Source organism: Carassius carassius, chromosome 34, assembly GCF_963082965.1.
Source record: "Carassius carassius chromosome 34, fCarCar2.1, whole genome shotgun sequence".
Lineage (NCBI taxonomy): Eukaryota > Metazoa > Chordata > Actinopteri > Cypriniformes > Cyprinidae > Carassius > Carassius carassius.
Genome location: NC_081788.1, coordinates 3122546 through 3141702, shown reverse-complemented (window position 1 = coordinate 3141702; position 19157 = coordinate 3122546). Strand labels below are relative to the sequence as shown.

At 40.4% G+C, this 19157-nt stretch overlaps 1 pseudogene; it reads left to right on the top strand.

The window, feature by feature from the left end:
- LOC132115334 (cytosolic sulfotransferase 3-like) overlaps window positions 1-17837 on the top strand; it is a 55707-nt pseudogene extending 37870 nt beyond the window's left edge.
- The last annotated feature ends 1320 nt before the right edge of the window (window positions 17838-19157 follow it).

Genomic DNA, 19157 nt, shown 5'->3' with positions numbered 1-19157 from the left:
CATGACAACTTTCTATAGTGAAAGAAGGCCTAACAACCCAGGAATAGCAAGAAAGCACAAAGAGAACCTGCAACTCAATATCACTGCCTAACTGAGCTCTAAGAATGAAGGCCTCAGTATGACAAATCTCTAAAGTGAGAGGAAGTCCTCTCTTAAATGAGAGGACACTCGGATGTCCTATTCAGGCGGAGCTCTTAGGAGCGGAGGCCTCAAAGAGATTACTCTAATAGTGAGAGGATGCCTAATAAACGGTCTTAATTAAGGTAACCAGGGAGGCCCCAGAGAGAATAACAACCTAGCACAACCCTAATTCGAGCTCCAAGGAAAGAGGCCTTAACATGACAACTAAAGTGAGAGGAGGCCTAACTATGTCCTGGTCAGGAATAGCTATCAAGGAGGCACATTTAGTGACATAATGTATTTGCCAGTACTAAAACTAACCACTAGATATCAGCAGTGTTACACTTACCAGAAGAGCGCGTAGATCATGAATCAGAAGTGAACCTGTGTTCCTGTCCTGAAAATATAATAAAAAATTGTTTGTTACAAAACTGCTTCTTTACTGGATCAAGAAATCAATACATGATACTATGGGTTGGTTATGATCACCGACACCCACAGTCGTCTTGGAAAGTGTTAAACCACCTGGAGCTGTGTACTGGACTTGGAATATCGATTGAAAATGGAGAATGTTTAAAGAAGATTTAAGCTGTACCTGCAAGCAGTGGGCCTTGATAATGTGTCAGATTGCAAAGTCAAAGTCACCTTTATTTATATAGCGCTTTAAACAAAATACATTGCGTCAAAGCAACTGAACAACATTCATTAGGAAAACAGTGTCAATAATGAAAAAATGATAGTTAAAGGCAGTTCATTATTGAATTCAGTTATGTAATCTCTGTTCAATTAAATAGTGTCTGTGCATTTATTTGCAATCAAGTCAACGATATCGCTGTAGATGAAGTGTCCCCAACTAAGCAAGCCAGAGGCGACAGCGGCAAGGAACCGAAACTCCATTGGTGACAGAATGGAGAAAAAAACCTTGGGAGAAACCAGGCTCAGTTGGGGGGCCAGTTCTCCTCTGACCAGACGAAACCAGTAGTTCAATTCCAGGCTGCAGCAAAGTCAGATTGTGCAGAAGAATCATCTGTTTCCTGTGGTCTTGTCCTGGTGCTCCTTTGAGACAAGGTCTTTACAGGGGATCTGTATCTGGGGCTCTAGTTGTCCTGGTCTCCGCTGTCTTTCAGGGATGTAGAGGTCCTTTCTAGGTGCTGATCCAGCATCTGGTCTGGATACATACTGGATCCGGGTGACTGCAGTGACCCTCTGATCTGGACACAGACTGGATCTGGTGGCCCCGGTGACCTCGGAACAAAAGAGAAACAGACAAATATTAGCGTAGATGCCATTCTTCTAATGATGTAGCAAGTACATAGGGTGTTATGGGAAGTGTTTCCGGTTCCGGTTTACCTAATTAATGCAGCCTAAAAATCCTTTAACGGATTTGGATAATAAAAGCATATTAGTATGTTATGTGTATGCCAGGTTAAAGAGATGGGTCTTTAATCTAGATTTAAACTGCAAGAGTGTGTCTGCCTCCCGAACAATGTTAGGTAGGTTATTCCAGAGTTTAGGCGCCAAATAGGAAAAGGATCTGCCGCCCGCAGTTGATTTTGATATTCTAGGTATTATCAAATTGCCTGAGTTTTGAGAACGTAGCGGACGTAGAGGATTATAATGTAAAAGGAGCTCATTCAAATACTGAGGTGCTAAACCATTCAGGGCTTTATAGGTAATAAGCAATATTTTAAAATCTATACGATGCTTGATAGGGAGCCAGTGCAGTGTTGACAGGACCGGGCTAATATGGTCATACTTCCTGGTTCTAGTAAGAACTCTTGCTGCTGCATTTTGGACTAGCTGTAGTTTGTTTACTAAGCGTGCAGAACAACCACCCAATAAAGCATTACAATAATCTAACCTTGAGGTCATAAAAGCATGGATTAACATTTCTGCATTTGACATTGAGAGCATAGGCCGTAATTTAGATATATTTTTGAGATGGAAAAATGCAGTTTTACAAATGCTAGAAACGTGGCTTTCTAAGGAAAGATTGCGATCAAATAGCACACCTAGGTTCCTAACTGATGACGAAGAATTGACAGAGCAACCATCAAGTCTTAGACAGTGTTCTAGGTTATTACAAGCAGAGTTTTTAGGTCCTATAATTAACACCTCTGTTTTTTCAGAATTTAGCAGTAAGAAATTACTTGTCATCCAGTTTTTTATATCGACTAAGCAATCCATTAGTTTTTCAAATTGGTGTGTTTCACCGGGCTGCGAAGAAATATAGAGTTGAGTATCATCAGCATAACAGTGAAAGCTAACACCATGTTTCCTGATGATATCTCCCAAGGGTAACATATAGAGCGTGAAGAGTAGCGGCCCTAGTACTGAGCCTTGAGGTACTCCATACTGCACTTGTGATCGATAGGATACATCTTCATTCACTGCTACGAACTGATGGCGGTCATATAAGTACGATTTAAACCATGCTAATGCACTTCCACTGAGGCCAACAAAGTGTTCAAGTCTATGCAAAAGAATTTTGTGGTCAATTGTGTCAAACGCAGCACTAAGATCCAATAAAACTAATAGAGAGATACACACACGATCAGATGATAAGAGCAGATCATTTGTAACTCTAAGGAGAGCAGTCTCAGTACTATGATACGGTCTAAATCCTGACTGGAAATCCTCACATATACCATTCTTCTCTAAGAAGGAATATAATTGTGAGGATACCACCTTTTCTAGTATCTTGGACAGAAAAGGGAGATTCGAGATTGGTCTATAATTAACTAGTTCTTTGGGGTCAAGCTGTGGTTTTTTGATGAGAGGCTTAATAACAGCCAGTTTGAAGGTTTTGGGGACATATCCTAATGACAATGAGGAATTAATAATAGTCAGAAGAGGATCTATGACTTCTGAAAGCACCTCTATTAGGAGCTTAGATGGTATAGGGTCTAACATACATGTTGTTGGTTTAGATGATTTAACAAGTTTATACAATTCTTCCTCTCCTATAGTAGAGAATGAGTGGAACTGTTCCTCAGGGGGTCTATAGTGCACTGTGTGATATGATACTGTATCTGACAGCTGAATGGTTGCAATTTTATCTCTAATAGTATCGATTTTAGAAGTAAAGTAGTTCATAAAGTCATTACTGCTGTGATGTTGGGAAATGTCAACACTTGTTGAGGCTTTATTTTTCATTAATTTAGCCACTGTATTGAATAAATACCTGGGGTTATGTTTGTTTTCTTCTAAAAGAGAAGAAAAGTAATCCGATCTAGCAGTTTTTAATGCTTTTCTGTAGGATATGTTACTTTCCCGCCAAGCAATACGAAATACCTCTAGTTTTGTTTTCCTCCAGCTGCGCTCCATTTTTCGGGCTGCTCTCTTTAGGCTGTGAGTATGCTCATTATACCATGGTGTCAGACTGTTTTCCTTAACCTTCCTTAAGTGTAAAGGAGCAACTTTATTTAAAGTGCTAGAAAAGAGAGAGTCCATAGTTTCTGTTACATCATCAAGTTCTGAGGTTTTGGATATGCTAAGGAATTTGGATACATCAGGAAGATAACTTAAAAAGCAGTCTTTTGTGTTAGAAGTGATGGTTCTTCCATACTTGTAACAAGAAGTAGAATTAACAATTTTGGCTATATGAAGTTTGCACAGAACTAAATAATGATCTGAAATATCATCACTTGGCTGAATAATTTCAACACCATCAACATCAATTCCATGTGACAGTATTAAATCTAGAGTATGATTTCGACAATGAGTAGGTCTTGAAACGTGTTGTCTAACACCAATAGAGTTCAGAATGTCTATAAATGCTGATCCCAATGCATCGTTTTCATTATCAACATGGATATTAAAATCACCAACTATTAAGACTTTATCTGCAGCCAGAACTAACTCGGATGTAAAATCACCAAACTCTTTAATAAAGTCTGTATGGTGCCCTGGTGGCCTGTATACAGTAGCCAGTACGAACATAACAGAGGATTTATCATTAACATTTGTTTCTCTGGATAATGTTATATGAAGCACCATTACTTCAAACGAGTTATACTTGAAGCCTGCTCTCTGAGAGATCCTGAAAACGTTGTTATAAATTGAAGCAACACCTCCACCTTTGCCTTTTAGACGCGGCTCATGTTTATAACAGTAATCTTGGGGGGTGGACTCATTTAAAATAATGTAATCATCAGGTTTTAGCCAGGTTTCTGTCAAACAGAGTACATCTATATTATGATCAGTGATCAAATTATTTACAAAAAGTGTTTTCGTAGAAAGGGATCTGATATTCAATAAGCCAAGCTTCATCGTTTGTTTATCCATATTGCTTCTGTTTTTTATTTGTTGAACCTCAATTAAATTGTTAATCTTAACTTGGTTTGGACGTTTTTTGTTTTTTCTAGTTCGGGGAACAGACACAGTCTCTATAGTGTGATATCTAGGTGAAAAAGTCTCTATGTGCTGAGAATTAACTGACCTCTGTGACAGGAGGCGGCTAGCAGACGGTCGGTTTAGCCAGTCTGTCTGCTTCCTGACCTGGGCCCCAGTTAGTCAAGTATAAACACGAAGACTATTTGCCAAATTTCTAGAGAGAAGAGTGGCGCCACCCCAGGAGGGATGAAGACCATCTCTTTTAAGCACGTCAGGTCTGCCCCAAAAGCTTGTCCAATTGTCTATGCAACCTATGTTATTCTGTGGGCACCACTTAGACATCCAGCCATTGAGTGATGACAATCTGCTATGCATCTCATCACCACGGTAAGCAGGGAGGGGACCAGAGCATATTACAGTGTCTGACATCGTGCTTGCAAGTTCACACCCCTCTTTAATGTTATTTTTAGTGATCTCCGACTGGCGAAGTCGAACATCATTAGCGCCGGCATGAATAACAATCTTACTGTATTTACGTTTAGCATTAGCCAGCACTTTTAAATTTGCCAAGATGTCAGGCGCTCTGGCTCCCGGTAAACATTTGACTATGGTGGCTGGTGTCTCTATATTCACGTTCCGTACAATAGAATCACCAATAACTAGAGCACTTTCATCAGGTCTCTCAGTGGGTGCATCACTGAGTGGGGAGAACCTGTTTAATGTTTTGATCGGAACAGAAGAGCGGTGTTTTGACCCACGACTACGCTGCCTCACCGTCACCCAGTTGCCCTGCTGCAAGGGCTCTGTTTCCGGAACCGAACAATGTACAGGAATCCCTGAGCTAGACGCATCCAAAGCCATATCTAGAGCCCTAACATTCTTACTGTCCTCAATTAAAGTTTGGATGCGTGTCTCTAATTCTGAAATCTTCTCTGTCAGCCTAACTATTTCCCTGCATTTATCACATGTGAATCCCTCATCAGCGACAGAGATAGATAAACTGTACATGTGGCAAGAGGTGCAAGAAACAATGATAGGAGAAGCCATTACTCACCGTGCTTGATGAAACTTCTTACTGCGGTTGTTTGATGAACTTGTGAAAAACTGGAGCGAGAGGAGAAAAGAATACAGCGATAGGTTCGAATGAAGAAGCTAATGACAAGCTAACGAGTGCTAACGCTTTGCAGGTGTACTGCACTCACGGAAATAAAATAAAAGTGAACGATCAAAGTTAATCTGATAAGATTGATCAATAATATCAGAAATATGGTGTGAATTAAGTTATATTTTACCACTTTAAAAAACAGAGAGTGATAGTAAGATAAAGATTCTAGAGAAAAAATAAAATAAAAACAGCTACACGGAGCTACGATTTGCTACAGAAGGCCAACAGGAAGTAGAGAAAACACTGTCCAACAGCGACACCCCGCACTGCTACTCACTGTCGTGGGACCTCAATCTATAGAGGTGTTTAACATGCTTGTGTTTGAACAGGCCAAAGATAAAGGCAAATGTGACATGGTTATTGAGAAGATTGATTCAAATTGCTTGCCAAAAAAAAAAACACTTTTGAAAGTTATGCTTTCGTTCTCATATTTAGCAACAAGGAGAGACAGTTTATTAATGGATTTAAAGTTAATCAGAATCAGAATCAGAATGAGCTTTATTGCCAGGTATGTTCACACATACGAAGAATTTGTTTTCGTGACAGAGCTTCCGCAGTGCAACATAACAGCGACAGAACAAAAAACACAATAAGGAATAAAAAATACAAAAAAATACAAATAGGTGGGTAAGGATTGACAATATACAAATTGACAATGTATGGCAGGTATATTAAAATGAGCATTTATGTATGTACATGTATATTATGTGGAAAAATTTTAACTGTACGCTAAGTATGTGTGTTGGATAAATAAGTGTATGTGTATATAAATATAAATATAAGTAGTGTAGTGTGTTCCATGTATGTACATGTATATTATGTGCAAAAGATTTACGTGTACGCTAAGTATGTGTGTTGGATAAAAAGTGTAGTGTATATAAATATAAATAATGTAGTGTGTCCCACAGTTATTATCAGCTGTTCATAAGATGGATTGCCTGAGGGAAGAAACTGTTCCTGTGTCTGGTCGTTCTGGTGCTCAGTGCTCTGTAGCGTCGACCAGATGGCAACAGTTCAAAGAAGGAGTGTGCTGGATGTGAGGGGTCCAGAGTGATTTTAACAGCCCTTTTGCTCACTCTGGATAAGTACAGTTCTTGAATAGATGGGAGGGTTGTACCGATAATTCGCTCAGCAGTCCGGACTACCCTCTGTAGTCTTCTGAGGTCAGATTTAGAAGCTGAGCTGAACCAGACAGTTACTGAAGTGCAGAGGATGGATTCGATGATGGTGGAGTAGAACTGTTTCAGCAGATCCTGTGGCAGGTTAAACTTCCTCAGCTGGCGAAGGAAGTACAACCTCTGCTGGGCCTTTTTCACAATGGAGTCAATGTGAATGTCCCACTTCAGGTCCTGAGAGATAGTGGTGCCCAGGAACCTGAATGACTCCACTGCAGTCACAGTGCTGTTCATGATGGTGAGTGGGGGGAGTGCAGGGGGGTTTCTCCTGAAGTCCACGATCATCTCCACTGTTTTGAGCGTGTTAAGCTCCAGGTTGTTGAGACTGCACCAGACAGCCAGCTCTTTAACCTCCTGTCTGTAAGCAGACTCGTCACCATCCTGAATGAGGCCGATGAGTGTGGTGTCATCTGCAAACTTCAGGAGCTTGACAGAGGGGTCCTTAGATGTGCAATAGTTAGTGTACAGGGAGAAGAGCAGTGGGGAGAGAACACAGCCCTGGGGAGCTCCGGTGCTGATTGTACGGGTGCTGGATGTGTATTTTCCCAGTCTCACTAGCTGCTGCCTGGAAGCTGTTGATCCACTGACAGGCGGAGGTGGGCACGGAGAGCTGAGTTAGTTTGGGCAAGAGGAGGTTTGGGATGATCGTGTTGAAGGCAGAGCTGAAGTCGACAAACAGGATCCTCCCATAAGTCCCCGGTCTGTCTAGGTGTTGCAGAACATAATGCAGTCCGATGTTTACCGCATCGTCCACAGACCTGTTTGCTCTGTAGGCAAACTCAAGAGGATCTAGCAAGGGTCCAGTGATGTCTTTCAGGTGGGCCAGCACCAGTTTTTCAAATGACTTCATGACTACAGATGTTAGAGCCACAGGCCTGTAGTCATTTAGTCCTGTAATTTTGGATTTCTTTGGGATAGGGATGATGGTGGAGCGTTTGAAGCTTGAAGGGACTTTGTACAGTTCCAGCGATCTGTTGAAGATCTGTGTGAAGATGGGGGCCAGCTGGTCAGCACAGGATTTCAGACAGGCTGGTGTAACGCAATCTGGGCCTGGTGCTTTTTTCCTTTTCTGCTTCCGTAAGACCTGGCGCACCGCATCCTCGCTGATCTGTATTGCAGGTGTGGGGGAGAGGGGGGATGCAGGAGGTGTGAATGGTGAGAGCGCTTGATTGGAGAGGTGTTCAGGGTGGGTTGCAGGAGTTGTGAGTGGTGTGAACAGTTGTTTGGAGAGGCATTCAGGGTTGGTTGCAGGAGTTGTGAATGGTGAGAGCGGTTGATTGGAGAGGTGATCAGGATGGGTTGCAGGAGCTGTGAATGGTGTGAACGGTTGTTTGGAGAGGCATTCAGGGTTGGTTGCAGGAGTTGTGAATGGTGTGAATGGTTGTGTGGGGAGGTGTTCAGGGCAGGTGATGGGTGTTCTTTCAAACCTGCAGTTAAACTCGTTCAGATCGTCTGCCAGTCGTTGATTCTCCACAGTGCTTTTAATTGGTGATCTTCTTTAGGCTTTTCCACACTGATGAGTCCTTATTTTTTCAAGATAATTCCTCTTTGCCACTTTGATCTCCTTTTCCAGTGTGTATTTAGCCTGTTTATACACGACATTGTCCCCCTTCACGTAAGCATCTTCTTTGGCCTGACGGAGCTGTCTGAGTTTTGCAGTGAACCACGGTTTGTCATTGTTGTAATTTAGTTGAGTCTTGGTAGGAATACACATATCCTCACAGAAACTGATATATGATGTTACGGTCTCTGTGAGTTCATCCAGATCGGTGGCAGCAGCTTCAAAAACACTCCAATCAGTGAGATCAAAACAAGATTGTAAATCCTGCTCTGCTTCATTAGTCCATCTTTTTACAGTCCTTAATACAGGTTTAGCTGATTTTAGTTTCTGCCTGTAGGTCGGTATAAGATGAACCAGAAGGTGATCAGAACGTCCCAAAGCTGCTCGTGGAACAGAGGGAAATGCATCCTTTATTGTTGTGTAACAGTGATTCAATATATTACTGTCTCTTGTGGGACAAGTAACATGCTGTCTGTATTTTGGCAGTTCACGGGAGAGATTGGCTTTATTAAAGTCCCCAAGAATGATTAAAACAGAGTCTGGGTGTTGTTGTTCTGTCTCTGTGATCTGCTCAGCGAGTTTCTGTAAAGCTGAGCTCACGTGCGCTTGAGGAGGGATGTAAACACTTACCAGAATGAACGAATGAAACTCCCGCGGCGAATAGAACGGCTTGCAGTTAATGAAGAGCATTTCGAGATTTGAGCAGCACGTCTTCTTTAACACAGTTACATCTGTACACCACCGTTCATTGATGTAAAGCATGTCCCGCCGGCGCGCGATTTCCCCGTTGATTCTGCGTCGCGATCCGCTCTAAACAGCTGAAATTCCGGCAGATGGAGCGCGCTGTCCGGTATGGTGTCATTTAGCCAAGTTTCCGTGAAACACAGAGCAGCAGAGTGAGAGAAATCTTTATTTGTCCGAGAGAGCAGAAGCAGTTCGTCCGTTTTGTTGGGTAGAGAGCGGAGATTTGCCAGATGGATGCTAGGCAACGGCGTTCAAAATCCGCGTTTTCTGAGTCTCACGAGCGCGCCAGCTCTTTTTCCCCGTCTGCGCGTCCTCTTGAAGCGTGTGATCAGCGCAGCCGCTCCGCCGACAAGAATGTCCAGCAAAACATCAGAATAGTCGAAAACCGGTGAAATATCGGGAGATGTGTTTTGCCGAATATCCAGCAATTCGTCCCTGGTGAAACTGATTGCAGGAATATAACTAAAGACAGGACAAACTAACAAAAACACAAAAACAACTGCAGAGCACGTCACGGAGGCAGCCATCCTGTATCGGCGCCACTCGAAGAAAGCAAGCAAGGACATGCAATTTTGGACTGTTGCGAGATCCGATGAGTCTTGACCAAACTGTGTTTGCCATCAGTGATGAAAAAAAGTGAGGGAGAGGCTCTTGAGAGAGACTGAGCTTACTTTGAATGAAGCTGTGTGGATATGTCATGCCAGTGAGATAGCTCTTCAGCTCTTTTGATGAAAACGCCAAGATGAGTGGAAGTGAGAGTTCAGCTGTGACTGCAGTAACAGACAAGATGCGGGAATGCAGAATGAGTAAATTGAAGCAACAAAAGAGAAGGAACTGTTTAACTGTAAGAGATATGACAGAAAAAAAGAAAAAAAAAACACCAAAGCAATGCCCAGCGACGCATTCATTGTTGGAATGGTGGCACAGGCCGATTCCAGTCCGGAAAAAACAGAACATACTGATGGAAAGAAATCGAATAATTGTGTCATTCAAGCTAGAAGCAAAAGTCAGTCTGATTTCAGAGGATGATGTCAGAGCAATGACAATCAAGCCATGTATAAAACAGAAAATGGTGCAACTCAAAGCCTATTATGGACAGAACATCCCAACAAAAGGAACATGCAGACTCAAGATAAAAACAAATAACAAAATAAAGAATATCACCTCATGTTGTGATATTCTGGTTGTTTTGGGTGGACATGATTTGGTGTTGGGAGACAAGTAATGTGAAGACCTAGGTCTAGTGGAAAGAATATAAATCATAAATAATGGAGAAACATTGTGGAAAATATAGTGAAGCAGTTTCCTGACATTTCTGATGGGTTCAGACAATTACCATTCATCTACAAAATACAGTTAAAAAAAGGTACACAGCCCCAAGATGGCTTCCGGAACTTTTTTCTGAAAAGCTTAGGTAAGAGCTGGAAAGAATTATATCAATGGGAGTCATAAAAAAGTGGAAGAGCCTACCGATTGGGTCAATTCGATGGTGTGCATGAAAAAAAGCAAATGGTGATCTACATGTGTGTCTGGAACCAAAAGGTCTTAAATGATTATGCTTGGAGATTTCAACATCCATCTAGATAAACCTCTGTATGCTGATTTCCACACTCTGCTTGCCTCTTTTGATCTCAACCGAGTGTCAACTACTGCTACTCACAAATCAGGCAACCAACTGGACCTTATTTATACACGACACTGCTCTACTGATCATGTTCTGGTTACTCCACTGCACACGTCGGATCACTTCCTCCTCACTCTTAACCTCATCATGGTCCCTGACACTTCACTTACCCCTCCACATGTCATCTTTAGATGTAACCTACGCACACTTTCACCCTCCCGCCTTTCTCCAATGGTTTCATCTTCACTTCCTTCCCCTAAACTGTTTGCATCTTTGGATGCTAACAGTGCTACTGATACTTTCTGCTCCACTCTTACATCTTGTTTAGACGCTGTTTGCCCCTTATCTTCCAGGCCAGCCCGTAACACCCCTTCTGCCCCTTGGTTATCTGATGTTCTACGCGAACAACGTTCTAAGCTTAGAGCTGCTGAAAGGGTGTGGAGCAAATCCAGAAATACTACTGACCTTAATATGTATCAGTCACTCCTATCTTCTTTCTCTGCAAATGTCTCCACTGCTAAAATGACATACTACCATAACAAAATTAACAATTCGTCTAACTCTCGCCTGCTTTTAAAAACATTTTACTCACTTCTTTGTCCTCCTCCTCCCCCTCCTGCTTCATCTCTAATAGCTGACGACTTTGCAACGTTTTCATTAATACAATTAAACACATTAGTGCACAATTTTCCACAATCAATCAAGCTCATATCACCAGCAAACTTACACTCATTTACATCCTTTTCTTCACTCTCTGAGGCAGAAGTCTAAAAACTCATCCTTTCTAATCACCCTACAACAGTTTTTCCCTCATCATTTAGACAGGCACGTATAACTCCACTACTTAAAAAACCGAATCTCAATCCATCTCTTTTAGAGAACTACAGACCAGTTTCCCTTCTTCCTTTCATTGCAAAAACACTTGAACGAGCTGTGTTCAACCAAGTCTCTACATTTCTCACACACAACAACCTCCTTGACAGCAACCAATCTGGCTTCAGAAGTGGACATTCAACTGAGAATGCCTTACTCTCAGTTGTTGAAGCTCTAAGACTGGCAAGAGCGGAATCCAAATCTTCAGTACTTATCCTGCTTGATCTGTCCGCTGTTTTTGACACAGTTAACCACCAGATCCTCCTATCAACCCTACTGGCAAAAGGCATCTCAGGAACCGCACTTCAATGGTTTGAGTCTTACGTAACTACTGGGGTGCCTCAGGGCTCAGTTTTTGGACCACTTCTCTTCTCTGTCTACATGGCATCATTAGGTTCTGTCATTTAGAAACATGGCTTTTCATACCACTGCTATGCTGATGACACTCAACTCTACCTCTCATTCCATCCTGATGATCCGACGGTAGCTATTCGCATCTCAGCTTGTCTAACAGACATTTCTTCCTGGATGATGGACCATCACCTTCAACTCAACCTTGCCAAGACAGAACTGCTTTTGATTCCAGCAAATCAATCGTTTCATCACAATTTCACCATCAAGTTAGGCACATCAACCATAACTCCTTCAAAAACAGCTAGAAGCCTTGGAGTTATGATTGATGATCAGCTGACTTTCTCAGACCACATTGCTAAAATTGTCCGATCCTGCAGATTTGCTTTATTCAACATCAAGAAGATCAAGCCCTTTCTTTCGGAACATGCTGCACAACTACTTGTTCAAGCTCTTGTTCTGTCCAGGCTGGACTATTGCAATGCCCTCTTGGCAGGTCTTCCAGACAATTCTATCAAACCTTTACAATTAATTCAGAACGTGGCAGCCAGATTTATTTTTAATGAGCCAAAAAAAATACATGTCACACCTCTGTTTATCAATTTGCACTGGCTTCCAATAGCTGCTCATATAAAATTCAAGGCATTGATGTTTGTCTACAAAACTACCACTGGCTCTGCACCCATTTACCTAAATTTGTTACTTCAGACTTATGTGCCCTCTAGAAGCTTGCGTTCTGCAAGTGAACATCGCTTGATTGTGTCATCCCGAAGAAGAACAAAGTCACTTTACAGACTTTTAAATTAAATGTTCCCTCCTGGTGGAATGACCTCCCCAACTCTATCCGGACAGCTGAGTCCTTAGCCATCTTCAAGAATCGGCTTAAAACACATCTCTTCCATCTTTATTTGACCCTCTAACTTTTAACACTCACTATTCTAATTCTATTCTTTAAAAAAATCTAACTACCTTTCTAATCTTTTTATATTCTATTTTCTTTTCATTAATTATGCAATTGTATGTGTGTGTGTAAAGACCTCTAACACTAGCTTGCTCTATTATTTTTTTATTCTATCTGTTTTCTTTATATTATATTATTTAAAATCCCATGCTAGGTGTACTGTGTTAACCTAACTGAGACTTGTTATAGCACTTATATATCATTGCTATTTTTGTTGTTTTTGATTGCTTCCACTGTCCTCATCTGTAAGTCGCTTTGGATAAAAGCGTCTGCTAAATGAATAAATGTAAATGTAAATGCCAACTTTAAGTGAGAACATTATCAAACTCTGACACAAGAAGAAATCATAAGCAAGATGGCATATGCAAAGTTCTTACAGCAAGTAAGGAAGTATGGCCTGAAATTGAATAAGGACAAATGTCAGTTTGAAGTTAAGGAAATAATGTTTCTTGGAGACAAGTTGATGGAAGGGGGAGTGGAACCAGATAAGAGTAAAGTATAAGCAATAGTCTAAATGTCCAGTCCCACAGAAAGAAAAGCTGTACTAAGAGTCATGGGGATGATCAGGTTTGTCGGAAAGTTCGTACCAAACTTTTCTTTAAAAACAGTGTCCTTGAGAGCATGGGCATCAGAAGCAACAAAAATGTGGGTGGGTCCAACATAGTGTAAATGTAACTGTTATTCAGTGCTGCAAAAAAGACTATATGATGCCTTTAAAAGCAACAGGCGAACAAATAATGAACATTCAGTTAAATAGCAGCTTGTTTGGTGAAGGCAGCCTATGTGAACACACAGCCAGACCAACCTGAGCGGCAAAGATGCTTTGATCTGATGTTTTGTTTATCTTACTGTGTAGCGAGAGTACTGAAGTGCTGAAAACACGGAATGGAGTTTAATTTATATGGACTCTGAATCAGCCAAGTGGAATGGATTTGAGGAAGCAGCAGCGTGGAAGTCAAGGCTGTAGCTAAAATGTGGAATGCCCTATATTTATTAAGTTTATAAAGTGGAATGGATTTGACTGATGGCACTCACAGTGAACAGATATAGATTTCATAGCTATGTGTATGGGTTACCGACATTTGTGGCAGAGACTGATCACAAACCATTAAAAGCCATAATAATAATATAATCTTAAGAACTTAAATCAAATGTCTCCAAGAATTCAGCGACTAACGATGCGTCTGCCGAGGTATGACATGGAGCCATTTTATACTCAAGGGAAGTACATTGCTCTGGCAGATGCTCCATAGCTGCGGTATGGAGTCGAAAGCATGCTGAAAACTCAAAAGATGTTGAGGTGACTCATCATGAAAATATGGTAGCTAAAACTCTTCCAGTCATAGACACGAAGCTCAATCTAATTGCAGTGGAGACTGAGAAAGACAGATATCTGCAACAGGTCTTTATACATCTGAATGAGCTGGGCTTGAAGAGAATGTTCTCAGTACTACAACATCAGAACAGAGCTGAGTGTGATCAAGGGACTTTCTATCTGAGTTAGTGCTGGCTGCAGATAATGTCTTAATTTTAATACCCATGTAGATAATGAAAAAGATGCATTGGGATCAGCATTTATAGACATTCTAAACTCTATTGAGGTTAGACAACACATGTCAGGACCTACTCATTGTCATAATCATACTTTAGAATTAATACTATCATATGGAATTGATGTTAATGGTGTTGAAATTCTGCAACAGAGTGATAATATCTCAGATTATTATATAGTCAGCAATAAGGCTTTTATAGTCGGAAGAAGCTTTGCAAAACTCCTCTGCAGATGTAACTAGCCAAGGAGGCTCACAGAGAGCCTAATAACTTGGCATTACTGCATGACTGTGCTCAAAGGATGGAGGCCTAAGCGTGACAACTCTCTAAAACAAGATGAGGTATGACTACATCCTACAACCATGACAGTTATCAATGAGACTTACAGAGAGCCTAACAACTGCTGTCCAGGTGGGGCTCTAGGGAACAGAGGCCTCAGCAGGAAGACTCTCTATAGTGAAAGGAAGCCTAATAATACACCTATGTAAAGGCAGCTAACGAAGAGACTCTAAGGTAGCCTAATAACCTGGCAACACTGCATGACTTGGCTCTATGGATGAAGGCATCAGCATGATGGATTTTCTAAAGTGAGAGGAGGCCTACATTCAAGATAGCTATGAAGGAGGTTCATGGAGAGCCTAACAACTATACATAAATCAGAGGTAGACAAAGGCTAAACAAAGGCAATTTTTCTCAAAGTAAATTTCAGAAAAGTGTAAACTGTTAATTAATATTAAACTGCTAATTATGATGGGCATAATTAGCAGTTTACTACAGCACATAATTGAACTTTGCTCTTGAAACAGGCAAGTCAGTTTGACTTGGAAAATGTCTCAAAACAACTTGTCTCAAAACAGCATTAGAACTTCATAAAAAATAAAGTTATGGTCTGTATTGCAGGCCAATTTTAACTACATCTGATTGGGACAGCAATAGTTACGTTATTAGCTGAATATAATGAAAATCTTGTTTCTTGTCATTTATTTTGCACTCATTCAGATTGTGTATGTAGCACGGAATGCAAAAGACAATGCAGTTTCCTATTTTCATTTTGATCAAATGAACATGGCGCAGCCTGAACCACGAGACTGGAACACGTACTTACAGACATTTATGGAAGGAAAGAGTAAGTAAAATATTTGAAAAGTTAAATAATGAAACAACATCTTATTGTTCATTAATAATGTGGATATTACTAAACTTACTTTTCAACCTTTTTGCTTTTTAACTTGAGCACCAATCAACATTGAATCACCCTGCTTACAATTAGGGAAAATATTTATTAAGAAAATATTTATTCTGATTTCATAGCATGACAGTGGAAAAAGAAGCTGCATCCTAGCTATTTCATGCCAAGCTGGGACAGATATTTTTTAATAAGTTCATAAATAATGTTTACATAAACATACAATCATGGGTGATATTTGACTCTTGTGTCAATGGGGGGCAAGGAAAAAAAGCAAAAATAAATAAAATAAATTAATAAAAGGATTTTTTTTTCTGATGTAAGCATTAAAACAATGCCCTACTGCATTGCAACACATTAAAGTCAATACAAAACAGTCAAGAATAACTTAAAGAGGTTTCCACCATTTAGTAAACTGTGGAGCTTTGACTCTTGCTGCTGACTTGAATGGCAGTGCTTCCCGTTTGTCAGTTGATGGCCTTTAATTTTAAACAAGAAATGTGCACGCTGCTTTTCTGATGTTCACTGAAGTTTTCGGTGTCTTTTTCGCACGTCAAGGAAAAAAATAAAAGAGCAGTTTTGGGACAATATTCTGTCATAAGTCGCATACCATTCATTGCTGAACTTTCTTTTTTCCATGACTGGAAATTAAATTAAATAACTGGTTGCTATGTCCCGATCTCAGTAAAGTTTGCACACTCTTTTGGTCCATGAATTAGATCTCGCTCAGGTCGCTAGCTGTTTTCAGTGGTGAGTGAATTCTGACAAAACGTTTCTGATTGGCCACTGCGTTCAAGAGACCAACAGATATGTCTGTGATAGGCTACATTACTCAACGCTACAAAAACACGTTGAGAGTATTTAGCACTTGGCTAAGCACTCCAATTGCACCAATTCCATAACTAACAATTGACTAACTTGCCCCCCCACCCTCATACAATCTATAATCTGCAATACATAAACATTAGGAGAGTAAAGTGATTTGATTGCTCTATTATCTGCAACCCCTAAAGTCGTGGGGAAAGGCGTGGCCTAATGGTTAGAGAGTTGGACTCACAATCCAAGGGTTGTGAGTTCGAGTCTTGGGCTGGCAGGAATTGTAGGTGGGGGGAGTGCATGTACAGTGCTCTCTCCACCCTCAATACCACGACTGAGGTGCCCTTGAGCAAGGCACTGAATCCCCAACTGCTCGTCGAGTGCCGCAGCATAAATGGCCTCCCACTGCTCCGGGTGTGTGTTCACGGTGTGTGTGTGCGCTGCAGCATAAATGGCTGCCCACTGCTCCGGGTGTGTGTTCACGGTGTGAGTGTGTTCACTGCTGTGTGTGTGCACTTTGGATGGGTTAAAATCAGAGCACGAATTCTGAGCATGGGTCACCATACTTGACTGTATGTCATTAATCATGAAATGTTTCACTAAAGAATTTGTTTTAACATTTACAATTACCCCATAGATGTGTTTGGTCCTTGGTACGACCATGTCAGTGGATGGTGGGAGAAAGAACAGACATATTCTAACCTAATATACATGTTCTATGAGGATTTGGTTGAAGTAAGTTCATTATATAAAAATACATTTTATTAAATATATTAGCATAAAATCTGTAAGGTACGTCAGATGTGCATGTCTTCCTTAGGACACAGGACGTGAGGTGGAACGTTTGTGTTCCTTCTTGGGTTTGTCCATTTCAGCTGAACAGAGGGAGAAAATAACAAAAGGGGTTCAGTTTGATGCCATGAAACAGAACAAGATGACCAACTATTCCACTCTCCCAGTCATGGATTTCAAGATCTCACCCTTCATGCGGAAAGGTTAATAAACCACAAAATCAAATTAATTTAGTCCTTCTGAATTGAGTTATTTCACTTGCTATAATCTTCTTTTGGTTTTCTTTCCAAAAGGTAAAGTTGGAGACTGGAAAAATCTTTTCACCGTAGCACAAAATGAACAGTTTGATGAGGTCTACAAAGTAAAAATGAAGAACACCACTCTCAAGTTCCGCACTGAGATTTAATACTAGATCTAGGTCTTCTGCCAGAATAATAATAAAATAATCAAGTCTGACAGAAGCCTAATTAAGACTTCTCTGTTTTGACTTAGACTTACACTTTTTTCCCAGTGTAATACTGTATGCAGAAACAACTATTACTATGCCATTCACAGGCTGATTTGTTTATATAAAACCAGTGGAAACACTTTACATTAACTTTCATTAATAAATCATTGTAAAACACTGTATAATGCTTAACAGATCATTAGTTAATAAATATTCACATAGCTATGATACAATGTGCTTGTTAATGGGTGTCGCTGTTGGACAGTGTTTTAATAAAATAAAAGTGAACGATCAAAGTTAATCTGATAAGATTGATCGATAATATCAGAAATATGGTGTGAATTAAGTTATATTTTACCACTTTAAAAAACAGAGAGTGATAGTAAGATAAAGATTCTAGAGAAAAAATTAAATAAAAACAGCTATACGGAGCTACGATTTGCTACAGAAGGCCAACAGGAAGTAGAGAAAACACTGTCCAACAGCGACACCCCGCACTGCTACTCACTGTCGTGGGACCTCAATCTATAGAGGTGTTTAACATGCTTGTGTTTGAACAGGCCAAAGATAAAGGCAAATGTGACATGGTTATTGAGAAGTTTGATTCAAATTGCTTGCCAAAAAAAAAAAACACTTTTGAAAGTTATGCTTTCGTTCTCATAATTAGCAACAAGGAGAGACAGTTTATTAATGGATTTAAAGTTAATCAGAATCAGAATCAGAATGAGCTTTATTGCCAGGTATGTTCACACATACGAAGAATTTGTTTTCGTGACAGAGCTTCCACAGTGCAACATAACAGCGACAGAACAAAAAACACAATAAGGAATAAAAAATACAAAAAAATACAAATAGGTGGGTAAGGATTGACAATATACAAATTGACAATGTATGGCAGGTATATTAAAATGAGCATTTATGTATGTACATGTATATTATGTGGAAAAATATTAACTGTACGCTAAGTATGTGTGTTGGATAAATAAGTGTATGTGTATATAAATATAAATATAAATATAAGTAGTGTAGTGTGTTCCATGTATGTACATGTATATTATGTGCAAAATATTTACGTGTACGCTAAGTATGTGTGTTGGATAAAAAGTGTAGTGTATATAAAGATAAATAGTGTAGTGTGTCCCACAGTTATTATCAGCTGTTCATAAGATGGATTGCCTGAGGGAAGAAACTGTTCCTGTGTCTGGTCGTTCTGGTGCTCAGTGCTCTGTAGCGTCGACCAGATGGCAACAGTTCAAAGAGGGAGTGTGCTGGATGTGAGGGGTCCAGAGTGATTTTAACAGCCCTTTTGCTCACTCTGGATAAGTACAGTTCTTGAATAGATGGGAGGGTTGTACCGATAATTCGCTCAGCAGTCCGGACTACCCTCTGTAGTCTTCTGAGGTCAGATTTAGAAGCTGAGCTGAACCAGACAGTTACTGAAGTGCAGAGGATGGA